Source organism: Camellia sinensis, chromosome 7 (genome assembly GCF_055761805.1).
Source record: "Camellia sinensis isolate YWXY chromosome 7, ASM5576180v1, whole genome shotgun sequence".
NCBI lineage: Eukaryota > Viridiplantae > Streptophyta > Magnoliopsida > Ericales > Theaceae > Camellia > Camellia sinensis.
The window spans coordinates 169,099,863-169,111,660 of NC_138967.1; the positions used below are offsets into that span (position 1 = coordinate 169,099,863).

Here is an 11,798-nt window from a genome sequence, read left to right on the forward strand (position 1 = left end):
CTAGAAACCCATAAACCCAATCAACATCCAAGAAATTCAATTCCATACCCAGATAATCACATAAGCATGTTGTCATATAAGCACATATCATTCACACTTAAGTCTCTAACAAGCGAGACAAACCCATTGTGGTACTAACCACTTCCCATGTACCCAAAGTATTCAAATCCGGTACGCTCTGATACCAAGTTGTAATGCCCTCAAAAGTACACCATAAATATTACCCAAAGACATACATAAATGACAGTATAAATCAGGGTAAAAAGTCTTTTCATTACAAGAAGTTCATAATACAAGAGTTCAACATAAATAAGTGCCTTTTGGGCTTACACCTTTCCAAGTCTTGGCTTGGTTACAACAAAAGAGAGACTAACTCTTACAAATAAGCCCTTGGCTATACAAAAAGAATACATAATCAAAACAAGAAGCTTGTGCTTCCAAAAGTCCTTCCCCGCTATTGTCTTGGCGAAGGCATGCCCTCAATACCTAAAAATGGGATTCCCCAAATAAGGTCAGCCACAACCCAGTAGGAATAATCTATCAAGTATATGAAACTTAGCAAAGGTATAAGTACACTATGCATACACAATGTCAGTGATGGAGACATCTACATTTTATATAGTCATAAGGTATCAATTTCCATTCATTTCATTACATGGACCGATTTCATCATCTCTTTAACAATACAAATGAGACTACAACTTATTAGTTCTACAATGACGTCATCAATGTATAAACACTTCAAACTTTTCTTTCACGGATATTTCGTCTGTGGGCAGCCGTCGAATTAGGCTATACAAGCGCTACAATTGCCATTTTACGGATATTTCATCTACAGGCTAGGCACCCATGTATAATTTTGAGACTTTCACCCAGGACAATCTGGCCAACTTAATTATAATGAAGTCCATTCCCTTTCTCCTCCCAAACAATCATTCATACATATGCAATGTATTTAAACACAGAATCAAACAATGGAGCACATCTCCTTTCCACTCCCACATAGTCATACATGTACAATGTATATATGCATAGTCATATTCAATGACAAACAACAAGAGATTAGTTTCATTTCACCTACTCCTCATGCAATTTCTACAATAATCATAGCTATCCTCTACCGATAGCCCAATACAGTTATTTCTAAATAGATATTCAATCTCATGATAGATAATTTATTCAAATTTTCAAAGAATGAGTTAATACATAACCAATCCCATCATTCATATCAATACCCTCTCAATTTCACATTTTCAATGTCAATTTTAATTATTTATATAAAATAATAATGATAGTCATTTTATGGAAAAAATTCCCCTTTTCTAATTATCAACCCAAATATCATTCTCAACCATTTTGACCCACCATAATCTCATTTTCACAACCCACATTCATTTATTTCATGTTCAACAACAATCCCTCTTTCCATATTATACCTAAACCCTAGGTTCGCTTACAACACCCTCAAATCACATCATTGTTATACAAGATACAAATAACTAAACTAAATATCATATAAAGGTGTAGAAAAGATCCCTACCTCAAAGGAAGAAGATGAGTCAAACAAGAGAGAAACTCCAAGAATGCCAAAATCCACTTCTATTTGGATCAAAATATAGATCTTGAGATGCTTTACCTTTTTTTCAAAGGCACTAGGGTGAAAAGATCAATGGATCTAGATGAAATTTAAGAGAGAATGTGAGTTTTAGAGAGAGAACTCAAGAACTAGATCTTTGGAAAGTTTTAGAGAGAGTGAGAAATGAAAAAGTCATTCAAAATGTAATCTTCTCGGACTGTTATACACACAGTCTGCTCGAGCGTAGGATACGTACTTCCAGCATATTTGCAGACGAAGGACCCCGCTCAAGCGTGGGACTGGACGCTCGACCGTCCGATGCACTCTCCTGTATTTGTAGACATGCAAAAAGAAATACTGAGAGTTGACAAATCCCGCTTAAGCGCAAGAATGGCCGCTTGAGTGGAAGAGCAAAATTTGTGAAGCCCGCTTGAGCAGAAGAGCCAAAATCTGGGCATACAAGTTTTGGAAAAACAAGCAACCAACCTGTTTCAAGCGCACAATCACAACCCGATAACCAAAATAGAAGGGAGATAAATGAAATAAGATATAAATAACTATTCTAAACCATACCAACCCGAGTCTGGAATATAATAGATAACGAGTCAAAATCGGAATTGCTATAGCGCCCCTCATCTATTAGTCTTACAATTTCTATCTTTCTCTTTCTGGCCGTACTCTCGGTGATAGTTTGTGGGGTAAAATGATATTTCTTCAAAAAAAGTGTATCATATGTCCAGTTATGATTTATCGGCTGAATATAGTAAGCTGATACTCCTTTATTAAAAAAAAAATGTATATATATATATATGTACAGTAATGCTATCATATGCGAGTTATGTCATTTGTGAGTTTGATTATCACTATGACATAACTCAATACAATGCGAGTCATAAAAAAATTAAAAAATTAAAAAATGAAAAATAAAAGATTGAGTTATAACTAAACATCATATGAGGTATAACCGAACAACTCTTCAATCATAACTAAAATAACGTTATAACTAATATCACAATGTGTCATAACTAGCAATACAAAATGTCATAACCAAAGACATAAAGGTTGTAACCAAAGCATAGAATTGTCCTACATTATATATCTATATATATATATATATTTCATAATATTTATAGGGGATTTCTATATCACACTTTAAAAAATGATGTATTATATGCCCAACTTTTTGGTCTTTAGTTATGACTCATTTCGTTATAACCAAAAAGATCTTTGATAATACCTCAAGTGGCATTTGATTATGACGCATTTTGGTGTTAGTTATAACTCGTTGTAGTGTTGGTTATAGTGTAGTTATGACTTACTGTAATTATTATTTTGGTTTAACCGGAGAATTTATTCGTTATATCTAAAGTGATATTTAATTATAATTTATTGCGGTCATTATGATTGAAAGTGGTATTAAAATCACAAACAAATTGTCTTAAATTGTATGTGATACACCCCAAAATAGGAGTGTGTATTGTAAAAGATCTTTTTATTTGGCATGTTTGGTGCAACTTACTGTAAGTTAAAAGTTAATAATAATAATAATAATAATAAAAACCCTCCTCCATCTCCTAAATAGTCTTCTTTTTTTCAATTTATTTAAACTATTTTTGTTTTGTAATTTATAAATAAAAGGTTCACTAAACAATCTAACACGTTTTTAAAATAATAATTTTTTTTTATAAACAATTCAAATAATCTACACCAAACAAGCCCATTACAACATTGCTAAATTCCTGATGAGTATGATTAACAACTTTTTAATGTATGTTTATATATCTGGACAGGTAATTGATAGAATCGTTGGCAAGCAGCAAAGCATTTAAGTTCAGGTTTAACTCTCTTACTTTAGGCTATCTTAAAAAAATCATGAATATGTGAAGGGATTGTGATTCAAATAAAAAGGAAATAGAAAAAATAAGAAGAAAATGAAGTAAAATAAACTAAATTTATTTATTTCAATATTTTTTTTTGATAAATATGTTATGTAAATTTAATCGTTCCAATTATAAAAAATAAATAAATAAGCAATCATACAGAACACAAGATATATATGATACGTTCTTAGTTCCCTTCCTTCATAAAAGACTCCTGACAATAAATCTACACATATAGTAAAAAACAAAAGACACCTCACAACAAAATTCAAAATCAAAACATGATATTAAGATTTGAGTCCCTTTATTAAGAATTTACTGAAAAAGAAAACTAATCAAAAGTCACCTGTACATGTTCATTGAATACGAGAAATTATTTGAATTTTTATTTTATTAAATAGTTTCTTCCTTCACAGATTGCTTCTTCTCAATTTCAAAATCAAGAAGTTCTTATTAAAAACATTTTGAATTTTATTTTCTTAAATGATTAAATTCAAAATGCTTTTTACAATTATAAATCTCCATGCATATTCTAATAATTTTTTGCAAGGGAGTTGTCTATTTTATTTTATTTTATTCCATCAATATTTTGGTGTGCAGTTATATATTATCAAGTTCAAGTTGCTGAGATTGGAGTATGCTGGATTACCCTCCTTATAGCCAATGATAAAACTTATTGCTTCTTCCAATTAGTTAAAAAGAAAAAATAAATTGTTGGATGATTTCTAATTGTGTGTGTGCATTGTCATGTACTACTACTTCATTAGTGTGTTTATTGGAAAACTATTCAGCTACCTATAGCTGTATAAGTAATGATGTATGTATGTATGTATATATATATATATATATATGTGAATATGTGTAGTAGTAATAAACCGAAATGTATTGTCATATTACTCTATCTTGGTTCTTGGACGTGTCGATGATATAATTTGTATGATTTTAGATACATGCTAATTATGAGTCCAGATCCTCTTCAGCCTTCCTCTCCAGTCCTCCCTCCGATCAACAGCCAGGATTTGGCCACGTCACCCCTAACAAAAGCTATGGCTCAAATTAGCTATAAAAAAAAATAAATTAAATTGAATTCAGCACAGCAAACACACAGGCAAAACAGAGGCTTTCACATGAGAGAGGCAACAAACAAAAAAAGAGAGGGAGATGGAGGGTTGTTCTGCGACTACCATCTGACGATTACCAATAATTTCAGCAGCAACAAACGGTAGTAATTTCAGCACAAAAAATTAACAAAAAAACAACAGCAAAACAGCACCAACACAGCAGCACTTTCAGCACAAAATAACAGCAAATCAGCAGCATTTTCAACAGCAACAAACATCATTAATTTCAGCACAAAAAATGACCACAAGCCAGCAGCGAAATAAGGCTCTGGTTCGCGGTTGAAATCTTCAGAGTAAGGATGATGTGCTGAGGGAGAAGGAGACAAACAGAGGAAGAGAGGGAAAGACCCTCTGTTTTGCTGTGCTGAATTCAATTCAAAATCTTTTTTGGGTAACAAATGACATTAATTTCAGCACAAAAAATGACCAAAAGAAAACAACAAAACAAGGCTCTGGTTTGCGGCTGAAATCTTCGGAGTAAGGATGATGTGTTGAAGAAGGAGACAGATAGAGGAAGAGATGGAGAGACCCTCTATTTTGCGAGCAAGGATCCTCTAGAGTTTTTTTTCCCCTAAAGTTTCCTAGAGTGGTGCATTGTGTGATTGAGATTTAATGACAAGTCACATCAATTTTTCAACATTAAATCTCAACCACACAATACACCACTTTAGGAAACTTTAGGAAAAAAACACTCTAGAGGATCCTTGGTGCTATTTTGCTGTGCTAAATTCAATTCAAATTTTTTTTTTTTTTTTTTTGGTTAGCTAATCTAAGTCGTAATTTTTATTAGAGGTGACGTGATCAAATCTTGGCCGTTGAACGGAAGGAGGACCGGAGAGAATCCAGACTCGCTAATTATGTGGGATATACAAGTATTTTATTTGTTTATTTAATTATTTTTATTGGTATTTTATAATCATAATTCTATTGAAAAAAAAGATTGTTGGAGCCAAAAATTCAGTTTTAAACTTTTTATTGTCGAAAGATTCATACTCTTATTTATTTATGTCCATAAGGACAAGCTATCCTACAATGACCAAAATACCTATTCACTCCAGCTCTGGCCTTCATTCATTTCGCTTTGCTCAAGAAATCAAACCACCACCTCCACCCACCGTTTCTTATCCCACATTCTCTCTCCACACTTCTTTCTTCTCTCTCTCTTCTTCTTCTTCATCTCTTCTGCTACTTCTCATTCCGACTTCGCCGTCAATGGCGTCCTCACCGACGCCGAAGCTCTGTACATCAAGCAAAGACAGCTCTTGTACAACAGAGACGAGTTCGGAGACACAGGCGAGTTTGTGACCGTTAATCCATCTCTGGTCTTCCCAAACCCTCGTCTCCGATCCCCAAAACCTCACAGCCGATTGGGTCGGATCTGGTGTTTGCAACTACACCGGATTTTTCTGCGCTCCGTCGCCGGACAACTCCTCGATCTTCACCGTCGCCAGCATCGATCTCAACCACGGCGACATTGCCGGGTACCTCCCGAAGGAGCTCGGACTCCTCACAGATCTCGCATTGTTTCACAACAACTCGAATCGATTCTGCGGCACAGGCCCTCATAAGTTCAAGAACTTGAAGCTTCTTTTCGAGCTCGATCTCAGCAACAACAGGTTCCCGGAAAATTCCCTCTGGTGTTTCTAAAATTGCCGAGTCTGAAGTTCTTAGATCTTCGTTTCAACGAGTTCGAAGGCAATGCCCCCATTCTGGTGTATTTTTCTCGTATTGACTACTCTTTGGTGAGATTACTTGTTTGATTGCCGAGAAAATTTGGAAATCTGATTGAACTAACGAAATTTTGCTACTTTTTTTTTACCAACCAAACAAAGCACTTTTGAGATTTTTTAAATAGATTTATTTTTCACTATTGTTGGCAGATGTCAACGAAGGAACTATCAAAGGAGATATCTTACATATTGTGTGGTATTTTGTTGTGAATTATGGTTTGAGAAAAAAAAACAATTGTGGAAAATTTAGGCTCAGTTTGGCTATATGGACACAAAACTTTACACTGTGTTTGGAAAGAAAAGAAAGAAAAAGAAATGAAAAGAAAAGAAAAGATTCAAACAAAGCACTTTTGAGATTTTTTAAATAGATTTATTTTTCACTATTGTTGGGAGATGTCAACGAAGGAACTATCAAAGGAGATATCTTACATATTGTGTGGTATTTTGTTGTGAATTATGGTTTGAGAAAAAAACACAATTGTGGAAAATTTAGGCTCAGTTTGGCTATATGGACACAAAACTTTACACTGTGTTTGGGAATTTATAAGAGAAAAGAAAAGAAAAGAAATGATTGTGATTTTTCTCTTTTTTATTTGGATAAGAAATAAATAAAAGAAAAGAAATGATTGTGATTTCTCTCATTCTTGTTTAGTTAGATTTTATTAAGAGAAAAGAAAAGAAATTATTCTATGTTATATTATTAAAATAACATTTTTATATTTTCAATTATTTTATTTCTTTTATTTTTATAGGGACAAAATTGGTATTATAAAAATAGTAGTTTCTTTTCTCTTCCAATCTCTCCATTCTTGGAAAGATTGAAAATGAGGCTCATAAGAGAAATGAGTTTTTCCCTATTTCTCTCCATTTCTTCCTATTTTTCGCCATTTAGGTTATTCAAACAAGTAAGAGAAATACATATCTTTCTATTTCTTTTCTTTTCTCTCCAAATCAATCAATCCAAACATAGCGTTAGGCTCAATTCATATTAAAAGAACCAATTTTAATAATTTATAACTATTTCCAATTCTGGTTTGTTCTTTGGAAAAAAGGCTTGCGAACCAAGTTCTCTCTTGGTTTGTGATAGGAAGCATTTTACATTCATTTGAGTGTCAACAAATTTTTTTATTTTATTTTAAATTCCCAATAAGTACGGGTGGACAAATAAATTTTGATAGAAAATTTGTAAACATAAAAATATTGAATAGATAAAAAATTGGACAGGTAAAATTTAGACAATGAGAAATTTGCACAGATAAAATTTGGACAGATAGAAAATTTACACAAAAAAAATTGAATAGATAAACAAAAAATTGAACAGATAGACAAAACAATATGAGCAGATAGACAAAAAATTTGGACAGATAGATATAAATTTGAACAGATAGTCAACAAAAGACAAACAGATAAAAAAAAGTTAAAGGGTAAAATTAAAAACAAAATGCCTTCTAGGACTTCTCATCAAATTATTTCACAAAGTGTGAACCTATCACCAACATAAAAAAAATCACTGGATCTAATGCCTTAGATAATTATTAAAATGGATTGTTCACCATTTTTTTTTTTTTTTTTTTGAAAAAAATATAGATGAATAGGTTTATAATTAGGTTGGGTAACCTTACTAGGCTAGGGAGAAATATCTTCAGTGCATGTCACGCCACAACTTTTACTACCCGAGTAACATTACCGCATTCGTTATTATTAACTAATTTCCATAAGGATATATGTAAATGTAATAATCATTCACATTAACGAATAACAAAGATTCCCTTTCATTCATACATTTCATGCAAAATGCAATACAATTAAATGAAGTTGCCCATAGGTTTACATTACAACATAAAGAAAAGGGTTTAACTCTCTTTACATTACAAGGCTCCTTGGCCAACAAATAAGGGAAATCCTCTGATCTTGAACTACTCTTCAACTTTGTACCTGAAAAGTTATCAACAACATGAGATGAATATATATTCCAGTAGGAATCCCAATGACTCAAAACAATAGCGACAAATAGACGGATAAGATTATGAATGTTCCACCTCATACTATATAAATAATGTGGCTTTTATAATCGAAGTATCATATATATGTATATCTTTTCCTGGAAAAAAAAAAAAAAAAAAATTTCTTCATCAATAAACGAAAAACCTCATTTTAATTTATCTTTACAATTCATCATCGTCATTGCAAAAATTTTCAAAACTCAAAACACAATTTATAACACAATCCCAATTACACTTCCAATACATCAATCATATTTTATGGCCTAAAGTACAAGGGCAAATGAAACGCCCACCACAATATATATATATATATATATATGTAGAGAACCAAAAGATAATTAACAGAGTAATAACACATACTCTCTTGTTTTACCGACCATAGGTACGGAAGGCAAATGGTACACTTTTTCACAACAATAATAACATAATTCGTATTTTATTGGCCATAAGCATAGAAGGCAAACAGTACACCTTACTCTAAATACCCTATTTTGACCAGCTCTAAGACTTTGGCGCTTTCTTTTGATTACCTGATGATAAAAACAAGAATGTGTTTCTAACAACATCCTTAGTAAGAAAGATGGAATTCGAGCCTTATCCCCAACCCTAAGCTTGTTTTCTCTTTCGAAACTTTCTTTTTGCTCTTTGTTCCAAGCATTTCCATATTTTTTCGAGGCTCATTTTTTTAAAATTTCAAAATAAAATGTTTTCTCAGGAAATTGAGTAAAGAATAGTGTGCAAATAAGAGGAAATGATGATAATTTTGTTAAAAAATCTTGTTTCGAGCAAAATAGTCAAACCAAGGCCAATATTTTGGCTGGCCGGCCAAGAAATTGGTTGGCCGGCTAATTCGTTTAGGAATAGGGCAATTTTGGCAGATTTCTTGTTTAATGCGTGCAGGACATGCCACCTTCGACATTTCTGATATATTCATATACGAGATGCATGTACTCTCAGCCTCCATTGTCAAAAGCACTTGCCTCTTCAAAAAATGAGTAGTTAATGCAAGGGTCAAGTACTTTATTCTTGTCACCTCATAGCCCCTTGTATCCCACCATCTTCTTGACTTAGCCTTCCACCATTGCCTACAAAGATCATCAGATTGTTAGGAGGGATGAGAGGATTTAAAAAAGAAGAGAGAGATAGAGAGAAAGAGAGAAGTCTAAGCTTTGAATTAAAGAATTGGCCAAAACTTCCCTTTTCCATAGACACTGATATACCATCTTTTATATATCAAAACCATCCAAGAAATTTCATTATATCCAAATTCTAGTAGCTTTGATTAAAGGAAGAGTGATTGTTGTTGAAAGTAAAAAAATCATAGAGTTAAACAATTCCCCCTGCACACATTGTTAAACAACCCGAAAACACCATTCTAGCAAAAATTCCAAGTTTTTGAATTGAGGATTGAGAACATAATTCACAACCTGGAGGATAACCAAAGCGAAGTTTGGAAATCAAGAAATTCATCCTTTCCTTAAAAGGTGAATTTTGCAAACTTTTATTTTCTTGCATTTTCTATCTTATATTTGATTTTCTTGCTTCAATTTCATATAGTAATCTAACTGGAAGTGGTTAGTCGAGTTATCTACATATTTCCCGTTTGTTTTTATTTTCTGGTGTTGCAACAAAACAGAGTTTTTGAGCTAGGCCTAATTGGCTGGCTGACCAATTTATTAGCTTGCTGGCTAATTAATTTGTTGGTCAGCCAACTTCTTCTGGGGCATAACAGAGTAGTCTTCTGATGACGAGTAGAACAGTTTCTAAAGATCTCCGAGGCACATGAAGTTACTGTTTTTCTTTTAATTTGAGAGAGTTGTGAGGTTTTTATTTTGTTGTAATATTTTCTTCCTCTCCTCTCTTATTCGGATATGTAATTATTCAAGTGTTGTAATAACTCCCTGCCTTGCTTCTTTTCTATCCTGTTCTTTTACTTGCTTTTCTTATTCATAATTATGCAGTATATTTTGCATTTCATTATATCCATGATTCGCATCCATGTTTTATACATTAAGAGTCGACCAAATTTGCATTTGTGAGTTTAATCGATTATTATGTGATTTTGTGCTCTACCTCATGTTTTGAGATGATTCACATGCCATATATTAGAAGCCAAATCGTTAATTGCATTTCATGAGTTAATTGCATTAGAATTTTGTATATAAGATCATACATGTTTTGTTAACTTTGTTTTGTAACTGTTCACGGGACGTTAGTAAATATGTAAGTTTTTATACTTTAGCATCCTACTTGTATGTGTTTTGCTTACTCTGATTAGCATTCTACCATAAGGCTATTTGCTTATTTGGTATAACTCTATGCATGTTGATGGATGGAAGTTGTGTCGCTTAATTTAGAATGATGTTGATTTTTATGTTTATAAATTTTTTTAAGTTGTACATCCCCAAAACTCTTTCAAAATATATGAAATCAAGTTATTCCAAAATAAATGAGACAATCAATATGTGTTTTTTTCACATAGTAAATTTTAGAATTTATTAAATAATCGAAATATAAACATATACAGTGAATAAAAATCATATCATGATTTAGTAAAAGCCGATCTTTGATCGAGTGAGTGTGGGTGCTCAATAATGACCTTCCTCTCTCATACCTAAGGTTCCGAATGTATTGCGGGGTGACATATATGGTCTATGTCATGGGCCAAACCCGCCCCCATGGATTAGATTCATAACCGGTCAATAATCATGAGATTACCTGCGGTCTCAATCTGCAATCAAATCGTATTTAATAATAGGGGGCCAAATTGCGGAAGCAAAATTTGGAAAGATTGTTCAATGAGCTGTGCATACATGGCTCAACCAAAACATTATCATATATGAAATAACTCACACTATGCAAACATCTATATTATGTATGTATTCCATAAGTCCAGGTTCATTCAAAGCCAATATTAACAAAAACCAAGGTTATACTTAGGGTTGGTCATACATGACCACAAAAAGAAAAGCAAAACAAAAGTAAGGCCTCTTACGGGAGGCGACCTTGGTTGACTCCTCAAAACTTGGTTTCTCATTGCTCACTGGGGTTGAGGCTGGACATCCTGCTGCTCACCTACATACATATAAATAAGGAGTGAGCTAATACCTAGTGAATAATACCAAAGCAAAGGAGTTCGTGAACAAAATTCTTACAATCATAATTCACTATTATGCTTGGAAATCAATAATAAAGCAAAACAACCTCAGGTACTTTCTATCATTTCTCAATCACGAAACGACCTTGGGTCCATGTAGCATACAAAGCAACTTTGGGTCTATCATAAGCAAAACGACCTTGGGTCCATTACACACAGAATGACCTTGGGTCTAATACACACAGAACGACCTTAGGTCCAATTCACGTACACATTTGTGTGCACACATTTAAATTCATGGTCATATACATATTCATTCTTGTACCCAAAACGACCTTAGGTCCATTCAATTCTTTATCCTGAATGGCCTTCGACCCATTTAACAATTATA

At 33.0% G+C, this 11,798-nt stretch overlaps 1 protein-coding gene and 2 long non-coding RNA genes across 9 annotated transcripts in view; 1 reads left to right on the forward strand and 2 right to left on the reverse strand.

Annotated features, from left to right (window-relative positions):
- LOC114318935 (putative disease resistance protein At5g63020) overlaps positions 1 to 4,167 on the forward strand; it is a 50,006-nt gene extending 45,839 nt beyond the window's left edge. For 4 of the 7 annotated variants that reach the window (XM_082879752.1, XM_082879755.1, XM_082879756.1 and 1 more), the window contains 2 exons: positions 3,367 to 3,411; positions 4,057 to 4,167. The gene's annotated coding sequence lies outside the window, so the exon portion shown is untranslated. The remainder of the gene's footprint in view (positions 1 to 3,366; positions 3,412 to 4,056) is intronic. The other 3 variants (XM_082879754.1, XM_082879757.1, XM_082879758.1) reach the window with 1 other exon arrangement.
- Positions 242 to 1,905, reverse strand: LOC145795433 (uncharacterized). The gene is made up of 2 exons (XR_014336384.1): positions 1,541 to 1,905; positions 242 to 486 (listed from the first exon to the last, which is right to left on the reverse strand). It is a non-coding gene; the product is annotated as an uncharacterized LOC145795433 (long non-coding RNA).
- Positions 4,168 to 4,324: 157 nt separating the features above from the next.
- Positions 4,325 to 5,099, reverse strand: LOC145795432 (uncharacterized). The gene is made up of 2 exons (XR_014336383.1): positions 4,655 to 5,099; positions 4,325 to 4,490 (listed from the first exon to the last, which is right to left on the reverse strand). It is a non-coding gene; the product is annotated as an uncharacterized LOC145795432 (long non-coding RNA).
- Between the last annotated feature and the right edge of the window lie 6,699 nt (positions 5,100 to 11,798).